General features: G+C 36.2%; 1 protein-coding gene and 1 non-coding gene across 8 annotated transcripts in view; one reads left to right on the top strand and one right to left on the bottom strand.

The window, feature by feature from the left end:
- The window catches only part of ABI3BP (ABI family member 3 binding protein), a 244470-nt gene that overhangs the window by 32023 nt on the left and 193376 nt on the right, over window positions 1-19071 (top strand). The gene's annotated exons all lie outside the window — the stretch shown is intronic.
- Window positions 8792-8898, bottom strand: LOC112439357 (U6 spliceosomal RNA). The gene has a single exon (XR_003027655.1). It is a non-coding gene; the product is annotated as a U6 spliceosomal RNA (small nuclear RNA).

The raw sequence follows: 19071 nt of genomic DNA, 5'->3' as shown, positions 1-19071 counted from the left end.
TGGAATCTAATTATGTACCATGGAAGAGGCTGCTAGTTTGGGAGGAAGTAAAAAACATCCATGAAGGCTATTTTTCAATGATGTCTAAGAGTGTGGTGAAAGTAGTTTAACAAGCAAGAAGAGGCTGTGGTTAAAGACTGGGATCCTTTGGAAGTGGAACAGATTTATTGACGGTAATTTTACGGCCGACTTACATAGGAATGTCTTAATAGAAAGTTCAATTTTTGTAACACATGGAATCTTGCCCAACAAGAGTGTGACTTTTTGCATCATAGTAGCAGTAATAATATCTGGATCTGGGTTCATAACTTGATGTAGCTCTAATTATGAATTAGGATAAGTTTTCTTCTCCTTTGCCCATATTATGTTCTCAGTGGTATCCCATCAACTGTTGTGTCTGACCATCCCTCTCATGCTGTCATTTCTTTCTAAATGGGGGATCATTTCATTTCTCAATCTTTTGAATAGGGTTTATTGCTGTCAACCTCACGCCATTCTGCAGTGAGCCTTCACTTCCTAAGTGTGTGTGATTTCTACCTGAGCCCTGGGAGAGAGCATTTCTTGCTAATTTTCTGTTTGTTATCAACACAGGTAGCTTGTGTCTCTAACATTGACACTGTGATTTAAAATTGGAAATTCAAGCGTGATAGTGAGCAGCTGGGGTGAGGTATATTTGGGGATAGTATTTCAGTGCCTGAAATCAGGCCCCAGCAACTTCTTTCTTTAGCCTAGTTGGTACTAGGGCTGCCTTTGTTGTGCCTTACTATTTATAAAGTCTGCCTTTGAGTTGTCTGATGTAAAGACACTTTATTAGTTTTCTATTGCAGCCATGACAAATTACCACCAACCTAGCAGTTTAAAACAACACAAATTTATTATCTTACAGCTCTGTAGGTCAAAAATCTGGGTGGGCTTTGCTAGTTTCTCTGCTCCAAGTCTTACAAGGCTGAAATAAAAGTGTCAGCTGGCATGGGCTCTTATCTGGAGGCTAGGGTGTTGTGAGGGCCAGAGGGTGAGAATCCACTTCCAGGCTCATTCAGGTTCTTTGCAGAAGTAAGTTTCACCTGGTCATTAAATGAGGACCCTGTTTCCTTGCTGACTATTGGCTGGAAGTCATTTTCAGCTTCTAGAGTCCACCAACACTTCTTGTCATGTGGTTCCCTTCCTTCATCTTCAAAGTCCGCAATTATGGGTTGAATCTTTTGCATGCTTTGAATCTCTCTGACGTCCTTTCTGCCTCATATCTCCTGCTTGCAGCCAGAGAAAGTTCTCTGCTTTTAAGGAGACATAATTAGATTGAGCCTACGCAGATAATCTACAAGAATCTTCCTGTTTAACATACTTTATTCTTCTGTATGTAATACGTCTTTTTGCCATGGTCATCTTTCAGTTTTTGTCTCTCCAGCAGTTTAAAGATGATGTGTCTAGCTGTTGTTGTTATTGTTGTTTCTATTTATTTTGTTTGATGTTCTCTGAGTCTTTTGGATATGTGATTTGGTGTTCATTTATTTTAAGAAATTATTTGAGTATTTCTCTCTTCAAACATTTCTTCTGTTCAATTCTCTTTGTCTTCCGAGTTTCCAATTACATGCATGTTGCACTGGTTCATACTACCCCTCTTGAATGCCCTACTTTAAAAAAGTCTTCATTCTTTGTTCTTTACTTCTCTATTATTTTTTCATTTCTGATATTTCACTTTGATTCTTATCCTTTTTTATCTCTTCTGAAATTATTATCTGATTATACACACTGTCTACCTTTTCCATGAGAGCCTTAAGCATGTTTATCATAGTTATTTTAAATTCCCCATGTAATAGTTCCAACATCTGTGTCATATCAAAGTCTGGTTATGTTGATTGATTTGTCTCTTGACAGTGTGTTATAATTTTTTTCTTTTGGTTCTTTGCAAATATTTTTTTTTAAAAAAACTGACTTTGTGTAGTCATATGTAGACATTATGTAGGACAGTAGACACTGAGGGAAATAGGTTTTATGCCTGAACATTTGCATGCATTTTCTTTTGTTAGGCCTTTAGTGTGGTAGTTTGAGACAACTGGGTCATTAGTTGAGCTGAGTTTGCATTATGTTATTACCATGGCTACCCCAGTGCATCACAGGCCTCAAATTTCTCTAGCCTTATCTTATAAAGTCAAGACTGATTTACCAGAGAGTATTTTTTTAATGTCTGTTCTATCCTACCCTCAGCTTTGGATCTTCCCTTTGAGCCTACAACCAAAAGAAGGTTTTTCTCCAGCCTTTAAATGCTCCCCTGGGCAGTAGACTACTGTTACTTGTTATTCAATGATTATTAGCCAATTGATAGGGGACATTGAGGAATCTTTTTGTTGTTCTGATTCAGCCTTATTCTTTAGGAGGCTCAATGTTCTGGGTCTTACGAGTGGGATTTCTCACTCTCTGTGGAAGGTCTCTAATGGTCTGGCCTAGAAGGTATTCCCATTCCTCCTGTAGGAATAGAGCATGTTTTCCTGTTCCCTTATTCCAGCTGCAGTGGATCTTCACCTATGCCCTGGAGCAACAAGATGGTTGTTCTTCACCCGTGGGGTTAGGTTTATGCTCCATAGGAAAGATAAAAGGATCTGGGTGGTTTTGAGAATGCCCATGGGAGGCATTCTCAGAACTCTCTTGCTGCTTCCGATCTTTTCTGTAAGTAACCATGAGGTTCGTGAAGAGCCCACAAGTAGATAAAAACTCCCTTTGTGTCCTTGGTTCTCAGGGATTCTGTATTCGAATGATAGTCTACATTTCCAGGCTTTTAGGAATTCATTAAAAATTTTAACCAAATTTATCTTACTAGCTTCTATAGCAACCAGTGGCATCTCTTTTTGGATATGCTTATCTTTGATTTCAGGTTTCCCTGCAAATTTAGCTCTTTGATGAATTTTAGAAACATTGCAAATTTGAAGATTATTTGGTGGTTGTTTGTTTTCTTTCTTGCTTGTCACAAAGGTGGGAATAATGTTTACATCCTAAGTGGAAACCAGAAGTTCAATGTTTTACAAAAGTTTTAGGACACTTTCATAATATACTCCTGTTTTAAAACTGCAGGTATGCCTTATTCCTTTTATTAGTTTTCCCAATGTATACATTACAGGATATTTATCATATGGTAAAATTGTCCTGGATAAAATACTGTTGCTTATCTGTCTGGTTAAGTATATCCTCAAAGTATTTTCACTCTAATGAAGCAAGGCAGCAAAGGAAATACTTGCTGAAACTGTTGCTTTGTCTCTCCACACTCACTTTATCTCTTCTTTGTTCTCCTTCTCATTTCTTAGTCAACTTACTGTTTTTAGCACCAGCCACATATTTCTCAGCTTGGACAATTTTGTAAATAATAAATTTATTTCTTATCTTCATCAGCAGGTGAGACTTACAATCAAACTCATTGTCTTATATTCAGAATATAGTCTATTAGGGATGAGTTCCAACTCTGCACTTGTTTTAGTTAATCTGTCAACAGAATTTGATAGTGTCCACTTTCTATTTAATAAGATACACATGTTTTTCCTTATGGATTCCAAAACTCCATTGTCTTTTCTCTTACCTCATGAGCTACTTCTCAGTGTCACTTGTTTTGCCATTTTCCTCCAGCTCTAAATATCAAGAATCTCCAAGGATTAAAACCAGATGCTTTATCTTTACCACATATCAATCCATGAATCAACTGACTTGGACTATTTTAATGACAGAGTCCACAGATAATAATAAGCAGTTACACTAAGTACCTCACAATTTCCCTGCGTCAGGAGCTGAGCTGTGAGCAGGCGGAACCAGGGTCAAATTTAAGGTTTGATTCTCCCTTAGCAAGTAGCTTAACATCTCTGGGCTCAAGTTTCCTCATTTGCCTGGTTTTCCTCCTTTCTCACTGGCTGCTATTAAGTCTCCTTTGCTGATTCATTCTCATTTTACCAGTCTCTTAAATTGGAGTGTCCCAGGACTGAGTTCCTGGATCTCTTCTATCTGCTCTCCCTCCCTTGGTGATCTCATCTAGTCTTATGACTTTAAATACCGTCTAAATACCAACAAGTTCCAAATTTATATCTCTAGCCCTGACCACTCCCTTCAACTTCAGATCCATTTATCCAACTCCCTACTTAATATCTCTATTTGGCTTTCTAATAGACATGCAGGTTTAGCATGTTCAAAATCTAGCTTCTAAATTCCTCTACCCCATATTTTCCTGTCCTGTAGTCTTTCCCAACTCAACTAAAGACAACTCTATCTTTCCATTACTTGAGTCAATAAAACTGGAGACATCTGTAGCTCCTCATAAATTTCTCTTTTGATTCATCTACAAATTTTTTAGCTCTGCTTTCAAGTTTTATCAAGAAATGCTTTCTCTATTTTTCTTACTCAAATTATCTCCCACCTTGACTGAAACTACCACCATCTCTTACTTGGATTATTGCTATAGTTTCCTAAATAGTTTCCCTGTTTTTGGCTCTTAGAATAGTCTCAAGATAGCACCCAAGGTAATTCTGTAAAAATATAAATCAGATTTTAATCATTTCTCTGCTCAAAAACCTCTAATAACTTACCATCACAGAATAAAAGCCAAACTCCGTCAGTGTCCTCTAAGACCCTATCCATCCAGCCCAGTTACCTCTAGCTTCACCTCTTCCTGTTTTCTCCTCGCTTATCTTCCTATAGCCACAGTAACTAGGCATGTTCCTTTCTCTGAGTCTTTGCACTGGGTATTCCTTCAGCCTAGAATGTTCTTCCTCCAAATATCTGAATGGTCCATTATTATCATGATCTGTTTCCCTTCCTTCAGGGCTTTATTCTAAAGTGAAGTCTCCTCCTCTATCTATCAAAGATTGTGCCCCTTCCCATCTTGACTCTTCCGGTTTCCTTGCTTTACTTTCCTCCTCAGTATTTATCACCAGCTGTACTCGTTAGGTTAGGCTTGATTGTGTCTCAACAACAAACCCCCAAATCTCAAAGGCTTAAAAACATACAAACATATACTTTTTGCTCAATCACTTGTTTACCAGGGCCTCTGTTCTTTGTAGTCACTCAAGACCCAGGCTCCATCTGGTCAATTGCTTCCTTGCAGGACAGGAAGAATAGAGTTGGAGGGTCTGGCACCAACAATTTAACGAATTGACCTGGAAGTGGCTTATGTCCCTTTTGTGCACAACCTACTGGTGAGAATTAGTTACATGATTGTGACTAATTTCAAGAGATGGGGACATATAATTTTCATGTGCTCAGAATAATAGGGGAATCAGATATCAAGAAACAGCAGTGGTACCTACCCCATCATTTGACATGCCATATATTTGTGTGTGTGTGTGTGTGTGTGTTGTTTTTCTTTTTTTTTTGAGACAGAGTCTGAGTCTTGCTCTGTCACCCAGGCTAGAGTGCAGTGGTGTGATCTCGGCTTACTGCAACCTCCACTTCCCGGGTTCAAGCAATTCTCCCTGCCTCAGCCTCCCAAGTAGCTGGGATTACAGGTACATGCCACCGTGCCAGGCTAATTTTTGTATTTTTAGTAGAGACAGGGTTTCACCATGTTGGGCAGGCTGGTCTCGAACTCCTGACCTCAGGTGATCTGCTCACCTTGGCCTCCCAAAATGCTGGGATTACAAGTGTGAGCCCCCATGCCTGGCCTCACATACCACATGTTTTACTTATTATTTATTTATTTATCTCTTCTCACTAGAATGTAAACTCAATGAAAGTATGGCTTTTTGTTTGTTTTATTCACTGTTTGTTTTGTTCCAGCTTATGGCAGAGAGCTTTGCATATTCTAGGTGCTCAATAAATATTTGTTAAATAAATGAGTGATTGGATTTTTATAATGATTTTAAGAGAAAGAAATACCAACCTTCCTTTCAGATTTGTAGATAGATGCAAAAGATTCCACGTGTTAATACTATTACTTCTTGTTGTATGGTAGAATTCTAATTAGAAGACATCTGTGAAATGGGAGATATAAAAATATTATCCAAACAATGGAGGATACAGGCAGAGAATAGTCTAATTTAAAATCTTATGAAGAAAAGAAACACATAAGTCAAACATCTAATATGGCTGCCACTATATTTAATAGTTGCTAAATGCATGGAAATCATCCAATATCATTTGCGGGGCAAAAAAATAGTCCCAATGAACATGTTGTAAAGGGAAACTGAATCAGCAGTCATTTGTGAAAGTATTCATCTTCACTTGTTAAAAAGTCCACCCAGCTCTGTGCCTTGCCCTGCTCTGATGATGCTATTGAGACACCCGTCTGACATGCATGGAGTATTGTACTTGGATCTCTGTCAGGGACAGGACCGTGTTCTTTTCTTGGATCCAGTCTGTTCTTTTACTGAGCAGACAGCAAGCCCCTCATGCTAGAAATATGCAGCTGGGATTCTCCACATCAAAACTTCCACTTCTGTCTGATGACACACGTGCTGACTGCTCTGTGTGGTTATGGAATGCCTTTGCTGACTTTATAAGAAGAGACATGTCTTACTTTCCCTGCCCAATCTCTTGCCAGTTGAGCTTTATGATTCTGTAAAAAAAAAAAAAAAGACAAAATTTAAAACATTAAAGGGATGATAAACACGTTTACTTTTGCCCTGGGCTTGGTGGTAACATGCTGTTTCTTGATAATTATGAGAGCTGCTAATAGGCATTTTCCATGTATGCTTTTATGTCTTGTGGATCTATGTGACAGTTTATCTGGTGCCTTAGTTGGGGCCCAGAATTGTAGAGGAAAAGGTTTCACCACCCCATTAGTAATAATGCAGATGGACTAATCCATTGCCACTCAAACAAGATTTTCACGCTAAGATTATCTACCAAGATCATCCATGTGTGATGTAAAGGTCTGTGGAACTGTTTGGATCTAGGTTGGTCTCATTCCACCTGTTTTTGAAGGGCATGGCTGAGACTTATATTGTAAAGTACCTGTCATTCTTAACATAGTCAGTTTATTGCTACTTTATTTATTTAAATAAATTATAACAGCAAAGGATAGAGGAAATGGATAAGGAATGAGGAAAGGCTGCCAGAGAACGGCTATTTTAAAAATAAATGTACTGAAGGAAGGGAATGTACGTGAAAATAAGCTTTAAATTGATTAGAAGGGATTTCGTGACTGATAGTGAGCCAGTGAAATTCTATCCAAAGGGTAATTCCAAGATTTCATGATTCCCAGCCTTCTTTGTCCTTGTTTATAATTTTACCAAAAGAAAAAATTGGAGTTGTTGTCTTTTTGGTCTGAAGTTAATGCTTCCTGTTTGTATTGCTGATTCCAAGTTTTGGGTTATTATGCCACATTAGAAAATAGCAATAAGTCTTTCATATGACCATTGAATTATTTCTAAATAATTAAAAGATAAATTAATAATAATTAAAAGGTAAATATCTCATGTATATTTCTGAATGCTGTGTTTGAGAGGAAATGTTCTGATGAGCACCAGAAATATAATGCCTAGAGGTCACTGTATCTGGATCTTTGTTACACGTACTAGTGTTTGGGAGTGAGAAAGACAGTTCATCCTAAGAGCTAATCTACAGTCTGGCCCCAAGAGGGAGGGAGAATAGTTACAATTAATTTTAAGTTTCTCCCAACTCTGAGTTTCCAAGTATCTATGAGCATGATCCTTTCTTTTTAATCAAACTGGTCTATTTGCTTTTTTAAATTTTGTTCAGGGTTTGCAGTTCAACATGAGCTTCTTGCTACTACCATTTTTTACCTGGAACATTCTTTCAAGTCCTGCCTTTTATTTGACTCTTATTTTCAAAGCTAAGCTGAAGTCTCACCTTCTCCATGAACCTTTGCCTAGAGAATAATATCCACTCCCTCAAAATTCAAGAAATGTAAAGCATTGCTTTGTATGACAATCGTCTCTGTGTCTGGTAATCTCTTTGAGGTAAAAAAAAAAATAGTATTTCTTTCTCCGAGAAGTGTTCCTAACAGTATCTTCTTACATGCCTCAGAAAAATCCTTATTTTCCTTTTCAAATGTAATTTTTTGCATATAGCTCTTATCGTGTGTCAGAGTTAACTCCTGGAGATCAGTATCCCTCACTACTGATGTGTGATATAGTATCTTACTCATTTTTGCATACACGCTATTTAGCCTGTGCCTATGACATTATTTTGTGATAGTCTATTTTTTCTTCATTTATGAGTATAGCCTTATTCTGACCTTTATTCTGTGAGCATTAAGGAGTCACGTGCTGTTTTTGTCCAGCAGGGGCAGAGGAAAGAGATAACGTAACAAAGTAGTATTGCACAGTGATTAACCCGGAAATAGTGGGAAGGGTGGATTGGAAAGGTAATGAGGTTGGTAATTATAAAAATGGAAGACTGGCTGGTCTTTTCAGGCCAAGCCTTTGGATATTATGTAGGCACAGGAGACAAAATTGCCTAGTGTTTGAAGCCCAGAAATGCATTTACCCAAAAATGAATGAGCCCATCCTACATGGGTTTGAAAGAAGTATATTCGAAAAGTGAAAAGAATCAAAGATGACATCAAGAGGATGCAGGATGAAGTTTTAGAAGCTAGAAATGCAAAGAGAGAGTCAAAGAGTGGATAAAATAGAGCAAGTAAACAGCTCAGGGGAGCTAGGCGGAATTTTATAGAAATAAAAGGAAAGATGGTATAGCAACTTCATCTAGAATACATAAAAGAGAAACAAGCAATTCCAAGTTGAGATGGTTTTGCATTTATGTCCTCAGTGTCTTAGTGCTTTGCTGATGGGCCTCTTCCTAAAGATACTTTTCTTTTTTTAATGTGTCTTATTTACAATTCTATTTTTTTGTTTATGAAAATATGGAACACTTCACGAATTTGTGTGTCATCCTTGCGCAAGAGCCATGCTAACCATCTCTGTATACATCCAACTTTAGTATATGTGCTGCCGAAGCCAGCACAATTTTCTTAAATTATAAAATACCTATTTGCTTCTTTTAATTAAATGAAATCTAAATGTTTTGTGTACATATTAATAGATCAAATAGCATATTCCATGGTATTTTTATACCAAATTACAATTAGAGTGTTTAATTTTTCTCTAGTACAAAAGATGCAGTATATAGTACATATACAAGGCGAACATCATTTTCTTATTATTTATTTTTAATTAACAAAAATCATATATGTTTATGGCATACAACATGATGTTTTGAAATATGTATACATTGTAGAATGGCTAAATCAAGCTAATTCACTAAGCTAATTGCTTCACATGACATTTTTTGTATCTTAAAATCTACTTTTAGCAATTTTCAAGTATACTTGAATTGTTATTAACTATATTGTTATTAACTATAGTCACTATGTTGTACAGTATGTATTGTGAACTTAAAATGTTTCTTGAGATGAATTGATCTGGAAGGGAGATAGTTTTGGCCAAAATTTAAGGAATTATTTGTAGACAAGAGATAAAAATGCCTTTTCCCCTTAGAGATCAGAATATTAGCAGGAGGAGCTGGGATTTTATTCAACTGTGTACAAATGGGGTGAACTAGAGTTAATAAACAGTGATCTTGTTGGGTGGGGCTAAGAAAGAAGGTGAGATAGGAATTGCTGGAAAACACTGACTTATTTACAACTCATTGCAAGTAATTTAAATGAAACCATAACCTACATATGGTTTGTCCTTAAGAATGTCTTCTATTATAATAAAATTTTGGGCTCAAGATGACCTGCACCAAAGTGGTCAAGGAGAAGGAAAAGAAGAAAACTCACTCTTTAATTAGAAGTTTAGCCTTTCAGAAGAGAACCACTGCTCCAAGTTCTCAGGATGGTAATGAAGCAAAGTCATAGGCATCCTTGCATTTGGACTTCTCCATGTTTTATGCAGGTTTTGGAGCAAGGTGTATATAAAACCTGACTCCTCAAGTGTGACTTGGGTGCCTAGGACTGTGACACATCATGGATGGTAGAGAAGTAAACTGGTTTTGAGGAAGATAATGATGGTTGGAGCCTGATCGCATCAACAAAAGTGTCAGTGGTTCACAAAGCTTGTAGGACTGGAACCAAATAAGTATCCAGAAATAGAGGTTCAGATATCAGAATTAGCTAAGCTACTTACTAGTTAGCAGCTAAGTTATGATTGAAGCCTTAATTGTAAAGCAGTTCTCTAAAGGAGCAAAAGACAGAAACTTTGTGAATTGCCATGTTATGAGGGCCAGAGGAGGAATAGAAGTAAGGGAGAGAGATGGAAATTTCATGGAAAATGAGAATTAGGATACCACTGTGTCACAGAGTAAAATCAAGATGTAGGGGGAGGTGGGGCAAAGGGTGCTCACACACGTGCATACACATGTGAGGGCAGATGCATTAGGGTGGTCAGAGGTCTGCAGTGCTAGAGAGAAGTTATGGGAAATGAGAACTTCAGACCAATGTCTGAAACATGGGATTCTCCAGTCTGCACTAGACTTGTCTCAGACATTTTTAGAATCATTAAAATCATTGAAATTATTCTAATGCTGGTGTGGGAAATAATAGATATTTTGTTACTCTCCGGTGAACAGTTAGTGTGGCAGATGAATGTTAAGAATTAGTCCACATTGTTCTTTTGAGAGGTTTTGGGCGCATCTTATCCTCAGTTGACTTTAGTGTGCTGGGATTAATGTAATGTTCCCTGGGCACGTGGCCTCAGCCCCATAAAACAGGTTGTCCCATTACTGTGAATGACTAGTATGAGATGCCTGGACGAGGATGGACACCACAGAGATCAAGTACATGCATATGATGATTAGAGCCCTTAGAAATAACTCTCCACTCAGAAGAAAGATTTCCTTGTGGAAATGATATGAAATGCCGTTAGATATTTGTAATCTTATATTAATTTTTAAAAGAGAGTAGATGAAAAGAGTGTTTGACCAGCAAGAGATGTTGATAGTCTACACCTTATATAATATCATGTAGAATGAATTATCACAGATATCAACACCTCGACCTTCATCTTTACTTTTCCTCAGTCTGAAATTTCCTTCTTCCTGTTCTCTGGACAAGTCCTTCTTGACATTCAAGACCCAGATCAGATGCCACTTCTTCTGTGATACCATTCCTGACTCACCCACTTCTAACTAGTCAGTGCTCCTCTGAATTACCTCTGCATGCGGGTCCCTCCTCTATGTAGAATTTGTTGAGTGCATTGAGTAATAACTTACGAGTCTACATCCTCCAGTACAGTACAGTTTATTTGAAGAGACTCATTTGTTTATTATAGTATTAATTCCTATCAAGCATAATATTTTCCATTTTAAAAAACTATTGTATGTGTTTGTTCATTCATTCAAAACATATTAATTGAATATCCTTTCTCTGCCAGGCACCGTGCTAGGGACAGTATCCTTATATAGCTTATAGTCTGCATATAAACAGCATCTATATAGAATGAATTTTTGGTTGGAAGACAAGGAATGTTAAAAACTCAAAGTACACTGAAATGAAAAAGAACCCAAGGATAAAGTCAGATCAAAAACAACCCTTACTGAGCTGCACAGTTCAGGAACTGCTTTTCACAATCTGTTTTACTTAATCTTCCCATCAATTCTGAGAGAGTTCTATGATTAATACTACTTTACAGGAGAAAAGGTGACATTTGGATAGTAAGTAAATTATCCATATAACAGTTGAACAAAAGGGCAATTGTGGGTTTAATTTGGGACTTGAACACAGGTTTTCCAACTCCAAACCCTGTGTGTGGCCCATTATGTTCCACTATACAGTCCTCCTTCAAAACGCCACTCCTTACAGGATCAGATGAGGAATCTCAAGATCATGGAAATATCAGTGCTTCCATAGCCAAAAATTTTAGCAATAATCTCACAAACAATACAATGAGCTTATCTAATTGTAATATGGATTCAATGTAACAGATCTCAAATGTGATTTTAAAAAACTGAGCTCGAACTTTATAAGATCAATACCTTATCCCAAAAACGAATACCAAATTTCACCAAAATAAATTCAATTGTTGGCCAGGCAAGGTGGCTCATGCCTGTAATCCCAGCAACTTTTGAGGCCAAGGTGGGCAGATCCCTTGAGGCCAAGTGTCCGAGACCAGCCTGATCAACGTGGCGAAACTCCATTTCTACTAAAAATAACAACGACAACAACAAAGAGCCATGCATGGTGTTGTACACCTGTAGTCCTAGCTACTTGGGAGACTGAGGCACGAGAATTGCTTGAGCCTGTAAGGCAGAAGCTGCAGTGAGCCAAGATCGCACCACTGCACTCCAGCCTGTGACAGAGCGAGGGTCTGTCTCAACAATAAATAAATAAATAAAAACTTCAATTGTGAATTTATTGAGATGAACGTTAAACTGTGCCAACTCACTGAGATGATATAGGGTCAGTTTACCTACTATCAAAGAAAATTCCCAATGAATTAATTGAAAGACAGTAGTGTCATTAAAAATAAAGATATAAAGCTATATTTTTATTGAAGAAAATGCAGGTTATGGAACAGCACTTGGAGTATAACCTTATTTTTGCAGACTGTAATGTATTATTCCCAGGAAAAACTATCTGGAAGAACATATAAAAATGTTTACAGAAGATTTATCTGCATATTAAATGAATAATTTTTTAAAAATATTCTCTTTTCCAACTCTCTTAAATTTCTTATTAAAATGAATGTGTACAAGTTGAGTATCCCAAATGCTCAAAGGAAATGCTCATTAGAGCATTTTGGATTTTGAATGTTTGGATTTGTGATGCTCAACCAGTATAATGCAAATATTCCAAAATCCTAAAAAATTCTGAAATTTGTAAAATGTCTGGTCCCAAACATTTAGGATAAAGGATACTCAACCAGTATTATTTGTATAATTTTTTAAGTTAAAAAGTGAATGCAGGGACTATTATTGGGGTAGAGGAAAGGGAGATGAAAATGTGCCACCAGCCTGGGAGGGAAGTGAAATGAGTGATTTGGGAAAGACAGAAGTATTCATATAGTAAGTTGTAAGCCGTTTAATTCTCAGGCTGTCTCTGCCAATTGCGGCAATTAAACTGCAATTGCTTTGTTTTCATCAAGCTTTTGGCTAAAAACAGAATTAATAACAACTGATTTTAGTAACACATTCTGTTTGCAGTAAGGACTTGTATGGATCGAATTCCATTTAAACTATAATCTAGTTGTAAAATATGTTTGGCACTTTTCATTTTAAAAATAGCATTTTTTTCTACTGAAATCAAATCTTGTTCTGAGCATTTGAGCTGCTTGTTGCTAAGAACTTGTGAGGCAACTTTTCTACCATGTGGACTTATTTTCAATCATCTAAGATTTGAATTTTGTATTATTCATTTCTGAGAAGTTTGGCTTGTGTGTAGCTTCATAGGGAAAAGCAATTTAGCTTTGCTTCTAACACATATTTTAATGTATTCTACCAGGGCCCTGCATGATCTGACCCCCTGTCCTCTATAGCTTCCCTGCATACTCCTTAACCCATTATATCCTACCAGACTGACTTTGTTTAGGATCTTTAAATCCATCATCTACTTCCTCCCTCAGCACCTTTGCTCATGCTATTCCTTATGTCTGAGAATGCTGTTCCTGCCCTCCCTCTTCACCCAATATGCACACTTAAACGATGGCTGACTCATTCCTACCCATTCATTAAATGTGTTACCTCTTCAGATCACAGCAGTTATGGAGCTATTGAAGGTTTGGGCACCTCAGTCCCACAATCTTTGATTTTCCCTCTAGTGTTCTCTTGGGTCTATTTCCTGCTACCAATAAATTGCCTTATCCATCACTCTTTATCTTTTTTTTCTCAGCTTCATAGTTTTTGTTACCTAACAGTTTACTATCTCAACTTCAACTTACTCCATTCCCTTATTCTGTCTCCTGGCCTCTCTTTCTTACCATTTAAATTAATTTATTTCACACTGGGGAATAGTATAACCAGTGGGAATTACTATATTCATATTTGCAGTGTCTAAGGAACAATTCCCCATAGGCAGTATTTGGACTACTCAAAGGACAATCACATCTCTTCACTTCCAAGTTCGGAGTTTTGAGTGAAGTGGGGAAATTCATTGTAGCTCCTAGGTTTAAAATACAAGAAAAAAAAATTTGCCTGATAAAAAGTTGTGAGACAGCCTTCCTTCTTATTTCTGCAATTTAAAGTCAGGAAGATTTTTTTTCAAATGGATTCATTCAGTTAGATTTTGCGAACATTGGCTAAATGTTATAAAATTCTATTTTAAGCACCTAGTCTTAAGCTTGGGCCACACCCACTAGATGAGGAAATTTTAATAATGTCAGCCTAGTAGGCAATGATGCCAAGCCACTTTGACTTTCTTTTTCTCACCTAGTAAAGCTCAAATACGACATTAATAGCAAACCATCAGAGATGTTATTAATGAGATATATCAGGTATGTGCATAATTCAAAATTTCAATATTTTATTAATATTGAAAAACATTTTAGACACTCAAAATGTTTTAATTATTACCGTAAAAATGACAAATATTGTCAAAATAGTAATAAATCCCTAGTCAGGAAAGATAGCTATTTATTTTCATAGAAAAACCCAACTGAAGCATTTGGTTACAAGGCAAAATGTACACGTAATTTCATTTTAATTTTAAGTACAAATAAAGTTAATGTCTTCAGGACTGATTAATTTCATGGTGAACAAATATTCACATAATTAGTATAGCCTAAACTATTCTTAAAACTGGAATGACTGGAGATTGAAAGACAACTCAGTAATTTATTCTGCTTCAAATTCAAACTCATTTCTTTTTTTTTTTTTTTTTTGAAACGGAGTTTCGCTCTTGTTGCCCAGGCTGGAGTGCAATGGCACGATCTGGGCTCACCGCAACCTCTGCCTCCTGGGTTCAAGTGATTCTCCTGCCTCAGCCTCCCAAGTAGCTGAGATTACAGGCATGCACCACCACGCCCAGTTAATTTGGTATTTTTAGTAGAGATAGGGTTTCTCCATGTTGGTCAGGCTGGTCTCAAACTCCCGATCTCTGGTGATCTGCCCACCTTGGCCTCCCAAAGTGCTGGAATTACAGGTGTGAGCCACCACACCCAGCCTTCAAACTCATTTCGAACAATGTCAATGGTCATTGTATTGTTTTGCAAAAAGTGTATTTCTTGTTTTCTGGATAAATTTGGAATCACAATAATTATTATAACAAAATAAGTGATCTCATTTTTTTTTTTTTTTTTTTTTGAGATAGAGTCTTGCTCTGTCACCCAAGCTGGAGTGTGTGGCATGATCTTGGCTCACCTCAGCCTCTGCCTCCCAGGTTCAAGCAATTCTCCTGCCTCAGCTTCCTGAGTAGCTGTGATTACAGGCGCATGTCACTATGCTTGACTAATTTTTGCATTTTTAGTAGAGACAGGGTTTCACCATGTTGCCCAGGCTGGTCTCGAATGCCTGACCTCAGGTGATCTGCCCACCTTGTCCTCCCAAAGTGCTGGGATTGCAGGCATGAGCCACCATGCTCGGCCAATCTCATCTTCCTTAATGACTAAAGATAGAAATCCCAGGGCTTAAAATAATTAATTTTATTATCTAACGTATATTTAGTGACATTGATAAAACAAGACAGCTCATTTTCTGGAGGATCACAATTTGGAGTGGTCCTCAAGCAAGAGAAATATTCACAATCTTAGCAATTAATATAAAACTGGAAAAGTTTGGGAGTTTCTTAATAAATTATGCATAAACTTACCATATGACTGAACAATTTTACACCTACATATTTACCTCCCAAAACTAAAAATATATGTTCACACAAAGACTTGTACATGAAATTTTATAGCAGCACTATTCATAGCTAAAACTGGAAACAATCCAAATATTTGATGAATATTTGGATTGAATAAATAAAATGTAATATAGTCATAAAATTCTATTTAGCAAATAAAAGGACTGAACTAGTGATACAGCATGGATGGATGAGTCTCATAAAAATGATGCTGAGTGAAAGAAGCCAGGTGCGAAGAGAACATGTCATGTAAGTCCATTTATATTTAATTACCAGAAAAGCAGAAAGTAGACCAGTGGTTGCCTAGAGCTAAGGGTGGGAACAGAGAGATTTACTATTAATGGGTAAAATGGAATGTTTTAGAGTAATGGAAATGTTCTGAATATGGATTATGATAGATTTAGTAAATTACATAAATTTAGCAACTTCTGTGAGTTTGAGCTATAAAATCATTGAGCTGTATACTTACAATGGGAGAATTTTATGATATATGAATTATATCTCACTAGAGCTGTTAAAAATTATATGTGACAGTCACATATATTTCTTCCATATGCTTGTGAAATTATTTCTTCCTTTTTTTTTATATTTGAAGTACAATTGGGGAGACCTGTGAAAAAATTATCTGGAAATTATTAGTGTTTCCTTAAAAAATTATTTTCTGATTTATTTGGATTTTCTTGCACTTTAGTAGGAAGATAGTATTTTTTCTGGATGAGATGTTAGAGACACTTTTGAGTATTAGATTGAGAATGAATTTGAGATTCCTCAAAATATTTTACAGAGGAGAAAAATGAGGCTTAGAGAGGACAGCCGACCTAAAGTCAAACACAATTAAAAGCCAAGTTGATCTCAGAACCCCTCCTGCTTCTTCCACAACATGTTATTAATAATATGAGATGCCCACAGTGGAGTTGAGAGCAAATGGCCTTTCTTAGAGCCTCCTGACATCTCATGGCCACTCAGCCTTAGTATATGAGGCCACTTGGCCATATTCTCAGGATAAGTTTAACCATTTCCCTGCAGTCTTTAGAAGACTTTTGATGCTGTGAAATCTCCAAATGAACAAGTATATACCATCAGTACTGGGTATTTATGAACTAAACAAATTACAAACAATTCATGAAGATGCCAAATGTCTAAGCAAAGATGGCGGATAAAACCATTGGTTCCAGTTTCATCTCATGTTTTTTATTTGTAAAACTTTAAAAAATCAGATTTATTTAAGAAAGCTGTGTGATTTTTTGACAATGTTTTTACAAGATGGCAAGATTTTCATTTTTTATCAAGAGTATTTTCAATTTGCTCCCTGGAACAGTGTTTTGCAATAGAAATATGTAATCTTGTACATGCAGGATGTTTTAGTATTGGTAGAAGTAACATTTTCTGCTTTGTCCTGTAAATAATCACTCTGATTAAACTTAACCTCTATTTGGCCAATGGAATTTAATGAGTGCCCAAACTGGAGTTATCAAGAGAAGAAAAGAAAAAGAAGTATGAGTCCTTTCGGAAAATTACTCAGAGTAATATTAATTTAAATGATATATTTTCTATTTTTTGATACCTGATCACTCTGAAAATTGTAAGGACAGGATTTTTAAAAATTAAAAACAGTTAAACTTATCTACTTTCATCTTCATGAAAATCATTCTTTGACATAAGAAAGTCAATATTACACTTAATTGTCAAAAGAGGCTCATGCCTGGCATTCTCTCAGCTGGGAGTGAGAGGGAAAGGTGTCAGAGACCTTGAGTATCAGTGTCCAGTATTTAGCTTTTCAGTGAAGATGAAGTCATTATATGGTTTTATCTGCACTTACTACTAAGAAGTTAGTTAAGTGTAGTAATTGTCTATTATAAATAGAAGAGTTGATAGTTTTGTTTCCCTGGTAAATAGCATTATAAGTAAATAATCTGGAAAATTAAAAATATACATATATAATTTCACTTTTTCTTGGAAAAAATTTTATCATCATATAATCAACATTTTAAAAATAGTACAATCAAAAGAGGCTGATTATGAAGACAACTGGAAGATGTAAAAATGTTGGCTTTAATAACTATCTGAATACTACTGTGACAATAACAACAAAAAGCTACTGATGCATGCAACAAAACTGATATATCATCAAGACATTTTAAGTGCAAGAGACCTTACATGAAAGACTACATACTGTGTGATTTTATTTAATCGAAGAGTCTAGAACAGGCAAACTAATCTATGATAGTAAAATTAAGAACAATAGTCCCTGGGAGGATGTGGTGGGAATGAACTGGGAAGGGGCATGAGGAAATTTTCTAGGTTGATGATGATATTATAAATCTTAATAAAGGTTTGGGTTACACAGATGTATGGCATTAGGGGAAAACAGTAATGTATAGTTAAGATTTATGTATTTCATTGTACCTAAATTTTATCTCAAAAGAAAAATATAAATAAATATTAAACTTTAGTTAATGGCATGCATACTGAAGTGTTTGGGGTGAAGAGTACTGAAATTCAGTTGACATGGAAATTAATTAAAAATTAAGATGGATTGAATGATGGACAGAGGGATGGAGAGACGGAAATGTATATGATAAATGAGTAAGACAGGAATCATTGACTTTTGGTTGCTGCCTTATGGATATGCTCTACACAATTCAAGTTTTTGTATGTTTAAAATGTTTTATAATAAAATTTGGAAAATAACTCATCTTCGATTTTAAATCTCTAAATATATTGGTTAGATTTAAAGACACATAACTGACATTCAGAAGTTAGTAGTATTCCAAACATAACATTTTACCTTATGTGTCTCCAGAAATAGTTCTCAGAAACCCTAATTAACAGAATTTGTTCACAGACCAAAATATGTGTAAAAGCCTCATGATAGGAAATTTAACAGAGTTTTGAGTGAAGTTTCTTTTCTCCATACCGTATTGAATATCTGTAAATGTCTTTCAAATGACATTGGGCCCATTAATTTTATTGTCAATGCACTGAATTTTAAAAGACTAATGGCTCTCAAACTTGAGTATTCACCAGAATATCCATACAGCTTGTCGAAATACAGATTGCTGCCCCCAGAGTTTCTAATTCAATAGGTCTGGGATGGGGTCTCACAAGTTCCCAGATGATGTTGATTGTCTAATCTGGAGACCATACTTTCAGAACCCTGGAATTGAGTCTAGCCCATCTTCCATCAAGAGCACTTAATACTACCACTTCTTACTTTAAAGGGCAACAGAATGTAAGCAAATCATCTCCATGAATTTTCATGAAAATAAGCAAAGAACAAAAAGAAGGGAAATGAGTCTTGTTAAATTCCTTAGCCTATTGGGTTACTTTTCTATGTATTAAAAAACAATAATGACTAAGAA

This window comes from Pan paniscus, chromosome 2 (genome assembly GCF_029289425.2).
Source record: "Pan paniscus chromosome 2, NHGRI_mPanPan1-v2.0_pri, whole genome shotgun sequence".
Taxonomy (NCBI): Eukaryota; Metazoa; Chordata; class Mammalia; order Primates; family Hominidae; genus Pan; species Pan paniscus.
The sequence above is the reverse complement of the archived record's forward strand: the minus strand, read 5'-3'. Positions and strand labels throughout refer to the sequence as shown.